The 11927-nt window shown below is 46.2% G+C and overlaps 1 long non-coding RNA gene across 1 annotated transcript; it reads right to left on the bottom strand.

Annotated features, from left to right (window-relative positions):
• Positions 1 to 3898: 3898 nt before the first annotated feature.
• Positions 3899 to 6112, bottom strand: LOC127293157 (uncharacterized). Its single transcript, XR_007845643.2, has 3 exons — positions 5880 to 6112; positions 5299 to 5730; positions 3899 to 4061 (listed from the first exon to the last, which is right to left on the bottom strand). It is a non-coding gene; the product is annotated as an uncharacterized lncRNA (long non-coding RNA).
• Between the last annotated feature and the right edge of the window lie 5815 nt (positions 6113 to 11927).

The following is an 11927-nucleotide window of genomic DNA, read 5'->3' as shown; positions in this document are numbered from 1 at the left end:
TAGGAAATATATACCAAACAAACTATACTCATTTCAATAACCAACGGCCCATCGTCAAATATTCTTTTAGCTACACTCCATGCTGGCTTGAAGAGTTCCATACAAACGGCTAGTTCAGAATCTCATCTGAAACGTGAACACACATTGGTTGGAATGAATTTGAGCAATCTAATAAATTGCTTCCACATGATGTTTTAGCCATCTTCAATTCATATATAAACAAATTTACGAGGATTGGGTCTTACGGAAAAAGATTTAGCCAACATGCTTATTTTCCGGTTCGGTGATCCCCGCATGATTCCCAGGTAAGCTAATCAACCTCCTTGCCCCTCATTCTTGGACAATCAGAAGGATCGTTTTCAAGTTTCCATTTCTTCATTTGGAATCTGGCCTCTTTGTCCTGTCCCTCACAAGTGTCTTGTGCATCCACTTTGTCCTGCATTGGCCTGGTCAGCGCGAATAACTTCATTCCCTTTCCATACGAATGAATTCGGTGATTGCACCTACAAAGGTAGACGACAAAGTTGAATGTTAGCTAGCACAGGAGTGACACGAAGAAGCTTAGCTTATCTAGGCGCAGCTTATGTATGTTCTTTCGGCGGCACTTATTCCTATATTGTTGGGTATCATCGAAGGATTGATCGCGCCAAAAAATCATGGACACACTTAAGGCAAACTTCTAGACAAAGGCTGACATTGTGGCTTCCTTCTGTTTTTACAGTCTCGCGATATAATCTCACCAATCCAACACATACTTGTGTGTTTATATACACACATTTACTGAAACCCGACTTGCACTTCTAAAGCGAATCTAGTGTAGTATAGATATTCAAAATCTTTCCAACATCCTTGCCTTGTTTGGGAATGTAACCGGCCTTGAGACAAATTTCCAAAAAAGCGTGGTGGTACCTATCAAGTGCGATGAGGTTAATCTTGAGGAGGTCCTCGCGGGGCTACCGGTTATGCGAGGGACCTTCCCCTTGAGGTATCTTGGCCTCCCGCTCTCGGTGTACAATCTCAAGCGGGTTAATTTCCAACCTCTTGAAGACAAGATGGGTGGCAAGCTTGTCACTTGGGATGGAAAGAACATCAACATTGCGGGCCGTGGAACACTTATCAAATCCGTTCTTACCTCCCAAGCGATCTTCCACCTCACGCCACTCACCATACCGCCGGGGTGCTACACAAGCATGAAAAAGATTGAAAGAGCTTTCCTTTGGGCCGGAACTAAGGAGGTCACCGGGGGAAAGTGCAAGATTAATTGGGAGGCGGTGGCTAGACCAACTTGTTTGGGTGGCCTCGGGATTCTACACCTCGAGAAGTTTGCTCGTGATCTACGCCTACGGTGGCCTTGGTATGAATGGAAGGAGCCCCATAGACTTTGGGTAGGCTTGGGGAACCCATGTGATGAGGTAGACATGGACCTCTTCTATGCCTCCACCACAATCTCCATCGGGAACGGGAAGATCGCTCCTTTTTGGGACTCTCCGTGGCTCAATGGAAGGAAGCCCAAAGACATTGCACCTCTTATTTTTGGGGTTTCAACGAGGAAGAAGTGGAATGTGGAGCCAAGCCACAAGAAACAATGCGTGGATTTCAAAGATCAAGTTGGAGGCCAATTTCTCACTTCATCATCTTACGGAGTTCATCTCCCTTTGGAGAGAGTTGAATGGGGTTACTCTAAGAGAGGGTGTACAAGACAATATTGTTTGGAACCTCAATAGTAGCGGGACATACTCCACCACCTCCGCATATAAGGCTCAATTCTTCGGTGCTACCTCAACCGTTATGAACAAGTTGGTTTGGAAGGTTTGGGCCCCCCAAAAAATGAAGTTCTTTGCTTGGTTGGCCATCCACAATAGGCTTTGGACCGCCGATCGCCTTGAGAAGAGGGGTTGGACAAATTGTGGCCTTTGCCCGCTTTGCAAACAAACTCAAGAAACGGCGGCTCACCTTCTCTCACATTGCCGCTTCACTAAGAGGCTTTGGGAAATGGTGAAGGTTTGGCTTGGTACCGACTCCTTTGACACCAACGGGTGGACGGATGATATTGCACTTCAATCTTGGTGGGAGAATATGTCGTCTACAAATGTCCCAAACCGGAAGGCCTTGGCTTCACTAACCATCCTTGTGAGTTGGACAATATGGAATAAGCGAAATGCTAGAGTCTTCCGCAACAAGTCCACCCCTCCTTTGGTCCTCCTCAATAATATAAAGACGGAGGTGAAACTTTGGATGTGCGCCGGGGCTAAGTGCTTGAGTCATGTAATAACGGGAGAGTAGTCCCCATGTACTCCACTTTTTTCTTTTATCGCTTGTCATGTCATGACTCTTCTCCTTATTTAATGAATGAGGCAAATCTTTTGCCTCCCGTTCAAAAAAAAAATGTAGTATAGAAACAGCAGCACCACTGCCGTGGACGGAGACGGTTGATCATGGCCGAGCAATGGCTTGCTCGTCTGAGATGTAGAAAAGCACGTGCCTGAGAGCTGTTCAGCCCGCCTGGCCAGTCTAAATTAGGAAAATCAGTGCCCCATTAAGCATCCACGAAATTATAAAGGGAAGCGCTGAGCGTCCCCGGGGATCAAATCCCCGATCCCCGGGTCCCCAACCGTACGATGCCGGGTCCCCAACCGTACGATGCGGTGCTAATTAGATCTGGGTCAGCGCTCCTTGGGCGGAAAAAAAGAAAACCAACCGATAAAATAATTTCCCTCCTCCCGACCTTTACGGACGACCTTGCCTCCGCGGGAGCGCATGTCGACTTCGGCTTCTAGCACAGTTGATCGCGCCAGAAGCACTGCCGCCGGCACCGGAAACACCGTCGCCAGAGTCAGCGGTAGCACTACGCTCACATGCAGCACCACTGCCGGCGCCGGTAGTACCACTGCGCCTCGCATGCAGCACCGTCGTTCTGGGTTTGTAGTACCGCCGCCGGTGTGGTAGCATCGCCGCCGACCTCGTCGGCCTCCTCGCAGCACGGCGGCGCCCGATTTGTAGCAGCCGCCGCCACTTTGCAGCAAGACGCCGGTTGTAGCAAATCGCCGCCGCCATCCATCCATCGCCGCCTCTTGTAGCAGCCGCCGCCATCCATTGTAGTAGTCGCCGCCGCACCTCTGCAGCCGATTGGAAGTCGGCGCTGGTTGTCCCCGCTCGCCGGTTGATTGTAGCAGCCCTGCCAAATTATTGTAGCAACGCCGACTGCCGATTGTAGCAGCACACAGGGCTCTTGTAGGAGCGCCGCCGAGGCTGATTGTAGCAGCGCTGCCGGGCTATTGTAGCAGTGACGCATGTCGAATGAAGCAGCGTCGCCAGGCTACTGTAGCAGCGCCGCCGGGGCATGTAGCAGCGACGCGAATGTAGCAGCGTCGCCGTGCTATTGTAGCAGCTCCGTCGGAGGCTTGTAGCAGCGCCGAGCAGGCAGGAGGGATGGTAGCCATGGTGGGGGTAGGCGAGGTGGTGGTGCAGCAGCGTGGGGGCGCGCGGTGCTCCATCTCCAGCCATGGACGCGGGCTCGTGGTTGCCGGCGACGGTGCCGGCCGGCGACCTCCCCTGGGTCTCGCATCCGGCTATGGCGGCCAGAGTGAATCACGGCCGGGCGGCGCGGAGCAGGGAGGAGGGATGGTAGCCATGGCGGGGTAGGGGAGGTGGTGGTGCAGCAGCGTGGGGGCGCGGCAACGCGGGGCGCGCGGTGTTCCATCTCCAGCCATGGACGCCGGCTCGTGGGAGAAAAGATTGGGGAAAATCTGCACGAAAGGATAAGGTCGTGGTGGAAGATGAGGTGGGCCCCCACCATGTGCTGTCCGTTTTCTTCTGCTCCGCAGGACGCGTGACGTGCATAGGAGGCGGGGGATCAGAACGCTGCTCCCCGGGAGGAACGTCAGTGTTTTCCAATTATAAAGCACAAAAATTTTACTCAGTACACCAAAACCATGCATACTCAAGGATCCACTATAGCTATTATCCTAAATTACAGCATTCTCTTTCACTGAAACGAAATAGAGCAACTCTGATGCAGGAACTGTTAACGCTGTGTCTGCAGTTCCTGTTTTCCCCTTATCCTGTCAGAAAACCCAAAAAACAATGTTACGGAGTAAGTGTTTTAAAACCTCAAGCATTTGTCCGTTAACAAATTTTGGTTAAACGTTGTTTATAGTCCACTACAAGAGAAAACAAAAATCGTTTCTAAAGGATTATATTAAAAGTACAGAGAACATATATATTAAATCATGAAAGGAATATAAAACATGTCTTTGTACCATTAAGATGTGGCATTGGTGCAGTGCCCAAGAACTGATTCCTTATTTTAGTCACATCTAATAAAGTGCGAATTACACTCAGATGTGCTGTATGTTCCTATATTTACATTTTTTTTTATATTTCACTTTCGTAATTGGGAAAATAGGCATGCTCTGATTACTTTCTGTAATAAAAGTGATGCGAGCATGGAAATATACACGAATTGACTTGAGCCTTTATTTTTTTGAGGGTTAAGGCAGTCGTATCTGCCGTCCCATTAGATATAAAGAAGGTACATAGTTGCCAGACCTAAGACTACTCATAGTGGGAGTAACTTCACTAGTAACTAAGTGTCCAACTCAGCAAATTTGCTTATGTGGCAGTGAGTTAATGAGGAGAGAGGGGGATGAAGTAACATAGCTAGTTACTGTAACATCACACTTCTCAAGATACAATGAGTCTATAAGCTAATTAATGAAGACATATATGATACTACTTTGATGTTACTAACCACTATGAAGGTAGTAACATAGAGTAGTAACGTGTGTATGTTACTACTCTATGTTACTTCCCACTGTGACTAGTCTAAGGCAAAAGGAAAACAACGTAGATTACTGAACCACCAGAACATCTCCGGGGTCCTGCCGCTGCGCTCTCTTCACGAACAAGAGCCGCCATCACGTCGGGTAGAAGGGATGTATTGTTTGGAAAATTCTCCTACTCCGCTCCTTCCAAACGCCCCCACATGGCATAGAGCAAGTTAGCAGTACCTCTATTATCAACCCTCCTTATGGGCGCCTGTTTAGTGTGACTAAACAGATGAATTGGACTAATTAGCACAGAAATTCTAGATTTATTAAAGTGTGTTACCTAAAGCTACTCAACAGTTACACAAAATACCTGTACGACCGGATCGGATTAAAAGGGGTGATTGCTTAACATCGTTACCTCTTGAGTCATTTAAATTGTACTGAAATGAGCATACTGATTTGTCTCTTAAAATATGTGATTCAATGCAAAGTTAGAAACAGAAGCAGGGGTTTACACATAAAGGAGTACCTGCCGAGAGGAATTTTATAACCCTGCAGCTTCATTTTTGTCTCCTTGGATGCATGGGCCTTCTGCTACTCTTGGCTTCTTCGGTTCCGGCCCATCTTCAATAGGAGCGTGTAGTCTTTTCTCAAGACTAGCACTCTTTGTATCACCGAACAACTGGATAGATATAAACATTGCAGTGTATCAATTAAACAGAGAACGGAGAGCAAGTTAGCAGTACCTTACTGAAATCAGCCAGCAGAAAATCAACAGATCTTTCAATATATGTACAGAGATTAAGTTTGTTGCCACCTTGTTGCATGCCTTCCCGTCAGCCTCGTCTTCTTCGTGCTCGCTCTCACCCTCGTCCACGTCCTCGTCTCCCAGATCCTGACCCTGATGCTTCTCTTCGTTCCACACCAATTTCACAGGATTGCCATTGAAATCGTTGACCATCTGAACAGTTGTTAGGGAGGAAAACTTATATTATTTCATGGGTAATGGATTTCACGTCTCGTAACACATAAAAAGGGATTTATAGACTGCAAAGAGAAACTAATATGAACAACTCGATTGCCGAAATTATTTTTGCAAGGTGAAACCACCTTCTCAAAGTCCTTCACCGTCTGATCCAAATCAACACTGGTCGAGAACATCTTGGAGACTTCCTCGAGGCCATGGTGGTTGACGTAATTGCGAAAAGGGGCATCAAGGGGCTTGGGAGCTCCGGCCGGCACACCGCCGATGGCGCAGCCAATCCTCACCATGCTTGCTACCGGCGGCGGCGAGGGGATGTACTGTTAGGGTTTCGACTTTCAACTGGCTCCTCTCTCTTGGACCTGGCGATCTGATGAGTGTCCCTTAAACCTTTTATTTGGGCACGACTACTCCTCGCAACACCTGCAGCGCGCCGGAAGTCCGCTCTACCTGAGGAAATACGATCTCAGGACCTGGGATTTTCTTGTGTTTTTTTTTTCTTCTATTTTTCTGTTTCTTTTTGTGGTTTCCTTCGATTTTGCTCCTCTACTTTCCTAGAGATGGTACTACCGTAGTACCGTCTACAACTACAAAGCAAATAACACGAAGGAAAAATTTGTTAAGGGACACCGTTATTTTTAAGTTTTGGAACGTGTCTTTGCCCAGTACCATTATAATTTTGTGGTACGTTTGCCACAACAAACCGGATACCGAAAATAGAAGTATTTATTTATTTTATATCACGGAATTACTAGATTACTAAGAATCAAATCGGTTTTCCTTTTAATCTAAAAAAACAGAAAACCAAACCAATCGAAGGGGACGAAGTCCCACACTGATTAACGACAATCCCTAATTGGACTCGGGAACCGTCGTCCACCATCTTGCATGCCTCCATCGTTCCGCTTCTCACTGTTGGCAAGCACGCGTACGGCGTACCTCTTCCCCAACGATAATTCTCTCCCTGCAATCCAGTGGCGGAGCCACACTAAGGCTGTGTAGTCATTTGACTACACAGTATTTTGGCTATACAAGCTTAAAATGTGTAAAAATAATATTAAAAAATATATACAAATACAAGTATTTGACTACACAACTTTAACATGACAACACATGGTTGATGTTCTGGCTGCGCTACTGCCTGCATCAGCCCCGTCGCGTCCGCACCATTGGCGACCGGCCACACGGACACAAGTGCCGCGCCGCCAAGGACGGGTTCAGGCCCTTCATGGGCGCCCTCGCTCTCGACCATGATCTGCCGGCGGCCATGGACGGGTGCCGCAAGCGTATATGTAAACTAACTATATCAGCGTCTGGTATGTATACTAATCCTAGTTGAGCTAGCTCACGATTATATATTGCACCCGTTGATATGTACAAACTAACAGGGCACACAAAAATCACCATTTTTTGCATCAAGAATCCATACGTACAGGGGCCAGAAGAAAACAGTTCGAGCAATTGATATGTACGGACGACCGGGCCAAAATTTTAACTCCATAATAAAAAAAACACGTTCTAAACCGGACATGGATATAGTCATCCTAAGTAAAAAAGAAAGATCAAATTTTCCTTTTTTGGCATCCGGTGTGTTGTGGCAAATGTACCGTAAAATTATAATGGTACTAAGTAAAGACAAATTTTGACAGTGTGTTTCCGCAAAGATCGGAAAATAACGGTGTCCCGTAGCAAATTTTCTCTAACATGAAAGTACACCACAGTTACCCAGAATAGAAAACTTGAGAGTACGCACAAGGAAAAGGCACACACGGAACAAGAAAAGTGCACACACAACGCGGGGAATACACACATAGTGTGGTGGAGCTACCTAGGATTCAATCAAGACCAGGACTAAGACTATTCATAGTAGGAAGTAACTGAGGTAGTAACATCAACAACATACAATACTAACTAAGTATTTTGATGATATGATATGTTATTAATTTATGAAAGAGATAATAGTAGTAACTAGCTATGCTACCATCACATCACACATTCCAAGAAAAAATGACTCTTCAAAGAAATAAATATGGCATTCATGTGTGAAAGAGATGATAGTAGTAACTAGCTATGCTACTACACCTATGAACGGTTGATACTATCAACCTTGGATGCAACTATTCATGCGTGAACGATGACTATTAAAGACACCATTTAATCCTCATTAGTGTACAAGTTTGCAGCACATAGGACGACCTCTTACAAGCATCATGCAGCATGTGCCTTGCTGAGGCGCCACCTGCCAAGCAGGTGCATGTCGCCCCAGCCGTCGTACGACATCCAGTTCGCGTAGAACATCCACATGATGGAGGAATGAAGGGGGACCCACATCCACTGCTTCTCCCCCGCCAACTACGATGGTCCTGTCTCGTGGTCGTTCTTCTTCTTGCCCCCATGGTGTGGCGACGACGTGTGATACGTCTCAAACGTATCTATAATTTCTTATGTTCCATGCTACTTTTATGATGATACTCACATGTTTTATACACACTTTATGTCATTATTATGCATTTTCCGGCACTAACCTATTGACGAGATGCCAAAGAGCCAGTTGCTGTTTTCTGCTGTTTTTGGTTTCAGAAATCCTACAAAGGAAATATTCTCGGAATTGGACGAAATCAACGCCCAGGGTCTTATTTTTCCACGGAGCTTCCAGAAGACCGAAGAGCATACGAAGTGGGGCCACGAGGGCCCGTAACCATAGGGCGGCGCGGCCAGCATGGGGCCCGCTCCGGCCTATGGTGTGGGGCCCCTGCGCCGCCTCCAACTCTGCCCTTCCGCCTATTTATTCCCTCCGTCGCGAAAACCCTATTACCGAGAGCCACGATACGGAAAACCTTCCAGAGACGCCGCCGCCGCCAATCCCATCTCGGGGGATTCAGGAGATCACCTCCGGCACCCTGCCGGAGAGGGGAATCATCTCCCGGAGGACTCTTCATCACCATGATCGCCTCCGGACTGATGTGTGAGTAGTTCATCCTTGGACTATGGGTCCATAGCAGTAGCTAGATGGTTGTCTACTCCTCATGTGCTATCATGTTTAGATCTTGTGAGCTTCCTATCATGATCAAGATCATCTATTTGTAATGCTACATGTTGTGTTTGTTGGGATCCGATGAATATGGAATACTATGTCAAGTTGATTATCAATCTATCATATATGTGTTTTTTTTATGATCTTGCATGCTCTCTGTTGCTAGTAGAGGCTCTGGCCAAGTTGATACTTATAACTCCAAGAGGGAGTATTTATGCTCGATAGTGGGTTCATGCCTCCATTGAATCTGGGACAGTGACAGAAAGTTCTAAGGTTGTGGATGTGCTGTTGCCACTAGGGATAAAACATCGATGCTTTGTCTAAGGATATTTGTGTTCATTACATTATGTACCATACTTAATGCAATTGTCTGTTGTTTGGAACTTAATACTGGAAGGGGTGCGGATGCTAACCCGAAAGTGGACTTTTTAGGCATAGATGCATGCTGGATAGCGGTCTATGTACTTTGTCGTAATGCCCAATTAAATCTCATAGTAGTCATCATGATATGTATGTGCATTGTTATACCCTCTCTATTTGTCAATTGCCCAACTATAATTTGTTCACCCAACATGCTATTTCTTATTAGAGAGACACCACTAGTGAACTGTGGACCCCGGTCCATTCTTTTATATCTGAATACAATCTACTGCAAACATTGTTATTTACTGTTCTTCGCAAACAAACATCATTTTCCACACCATACGTTTAATCCTTTGTTTACAGCAAGCCGGTGAGATTGACAACCTCACTGTTAAGTTGGGGCAAAGTATTTTGATTGTGTTGTGCAGGTTCCACGTTGGCGCCGAAATCCCTGGTGTTGCGCCGCACTACACTCCTCCGCCAACAACCTTCACGTGGTCCTTGAGTCCTACTGGTTCGATAACCCTGGTTTCTTACTGAGGGAAAACTTGCTGCTGTACGCATCACACCTTCCTCTTGGGGTTCTGTAACACCCCAAATTTCAAAACAAAGAGAAAATGAATTTCCTTTTTCCAAAAATGAGAACCAACAAAAACTTTTCTTAAATAGAGTGCTATGCTTAGTACTCATACCTATTATTTGTGTTTTGCCATGATGAGTGTTATTATGCGTATGTGATAAACCCTAAAACCCTAAAGTGATAAAGTGAAGATCACAAACCAAATAAAATTAAAAGAGAAAGAAATCAAATAAGAAAAACAGTAAACCCCAACCTTCTCAAAAATCATTTGGATCTATTTTGAGAAACCCAAAATAAAGGAAAAGACATATGTGGGCATATAGCCCTAATATGAAGATTTTAAACTCTACCTTTCTTACTTTGCTAAATGGTGGTGAACCATTGCAAAACTTACTAAACCCTAAACCTCATCCCTCTTGTCATCAATCTTTGAAAAATAAAATAAAAAGAAAAGATCTTATTTAAGAAAAAGGCATATGCAAGCCTATGACTACCTTTTTGGAAAATGATGAGCTTTGCTTTGTCTACCTTGAGTAGATGAAATGAAATACCTCAACACACCCAACAAAGCACCTAACAACCAATTCAAGTGAGAAACAAAATAAAATCCAACATATGCATAGAGGCATATGTGACACTTAGCCAAATTATCAAATCTTGACCTAGCCATTTCCATTGCCTCAAAATGGTTTGAACCTTTCACCTAACTCAGTCTAATACCAAATAAACCTCACTCTTGTCAAATTGAAGCAAAGAAAAATGAAAGAATAAAAGTTGGAAATTCACAAAACCCTCACATATGGCTTATGCCATTTTTATAAATTTTGACCCTAGACCAATTTGGTCTTCAACATTAGTTGAATAATATTACTAAACACTTATTACAACTTTTTGAATCAAAGAAACACAAATTAAATGTTTTTCAAAATCAAATTGTGCTCACATGTGATAATGGTCAAAACTGCCAATTATAGTCTGATCACTACTTTGGGCCCCTGCAATTCAAAATTTTCAAACTAAACCTTGCTAACTCTTTGCACCTCATCCAAGACAACATCAAGGTGAACACTTTTTGTAAAGATCACCATGTCAAAATCATCCTAGATCAAATGCTATGCTCATCCAAAGTTGGAACATTTTATCATATTCAACAATCTCACACTTAGCCACTTTTGCAATATTGTGAATTGGAAATTTCCACCACCACACCTCATTTTCTCTGGTCAAAAACAACTTAAATAAATACCACATTTCCAAATCTTGCCACCTTTTGAATCAAACAAAATTGGGTAAATTACATCAATTTTCAATTATGGAACAATGCAACATTATTTGAAATAGTGTCCTATCTAACCCTACCCTGCCCCCAAATCTCTCCACATTGTTACCTTGACCATTCTCACCCTAGCCAACCCACAGAAACCCTAGGAGGGCTAGCCAAACTAGCATGACATGGCCATGCCGACCATGTCCCTCTCCTTCTCCTCCCCTTCACTCCTCACCCTGGCCACCATGTCCTCTGGCTCCAGCGCACCACCCTACATCGTCTAGCATCGCCAGTGGTCGAGGAGGAATCGGGCAAGCACCAGACCAACTCGCGCCCATGGCGGCCAGGCATGCCGTGGACGTCGCAGCGCGCACGCCACGGGCACCCACAGGCCACCTGCCGCCCCGACAAGCTACGCCTCCCCTGGACCCCCATGCACCACGTTGAGCTTCGCCACCGTACCAGGATCCCGCCAGACACGCCCCTTTGCTCACGCGAGCGCCGTCGCCGACGACCAGCTCACCGTTTCTTCCGCGCCCGTGCCGCCAGGACTCGTCGTCGCGCTCGCTCAGCAGCCCGTCCCCCACCTCGCTCTCTAGCTCCCTAGCACCGCCTGGACGCCGCCTAGCTCGCGCTGACGTCGCCGACCCACTTCCTTCGCCGGAGTGGCCGTGCCACTGTCACCCTCGCCGCACACCCCACGGCCACCTCGCCATTATAAATAGAGCCATCCCCGCACCTCCTCCTCCACACCAATTCTGCTCCCCTCCTCTCCCTGATCCTCCTCGACCTCTCTCCCCTCCACATCATCGCCGGTAGACCGCCAATCGACAGCTGAAGCTCGCGGCGGTGCTGCAGAAGAACCAGTCGATTTCGCCACCATCGGAGTAGCCACCGGTACCAGCGCACTCGCCGTCGACGACAACCTCGCC

Source organism: Lolium perenne, chromosome 4 (genome assembly GCF_019359855.2).
Source record: "Lolium perenne isolate Kyuss_39 chromosome 4, Kyuss_2.0, whole genome shotgun sequence".
Taxonomy (NCBI): domain Eukaryota; kingdom Viridiplantae; phylum Streptophyta; class Magnoliopsida; order Poales; family Poaceae; genus Lolium; species Lolium perenne.
This window is presented reverse-complemented; position numbering and strand designations above follow the sequence as displayed.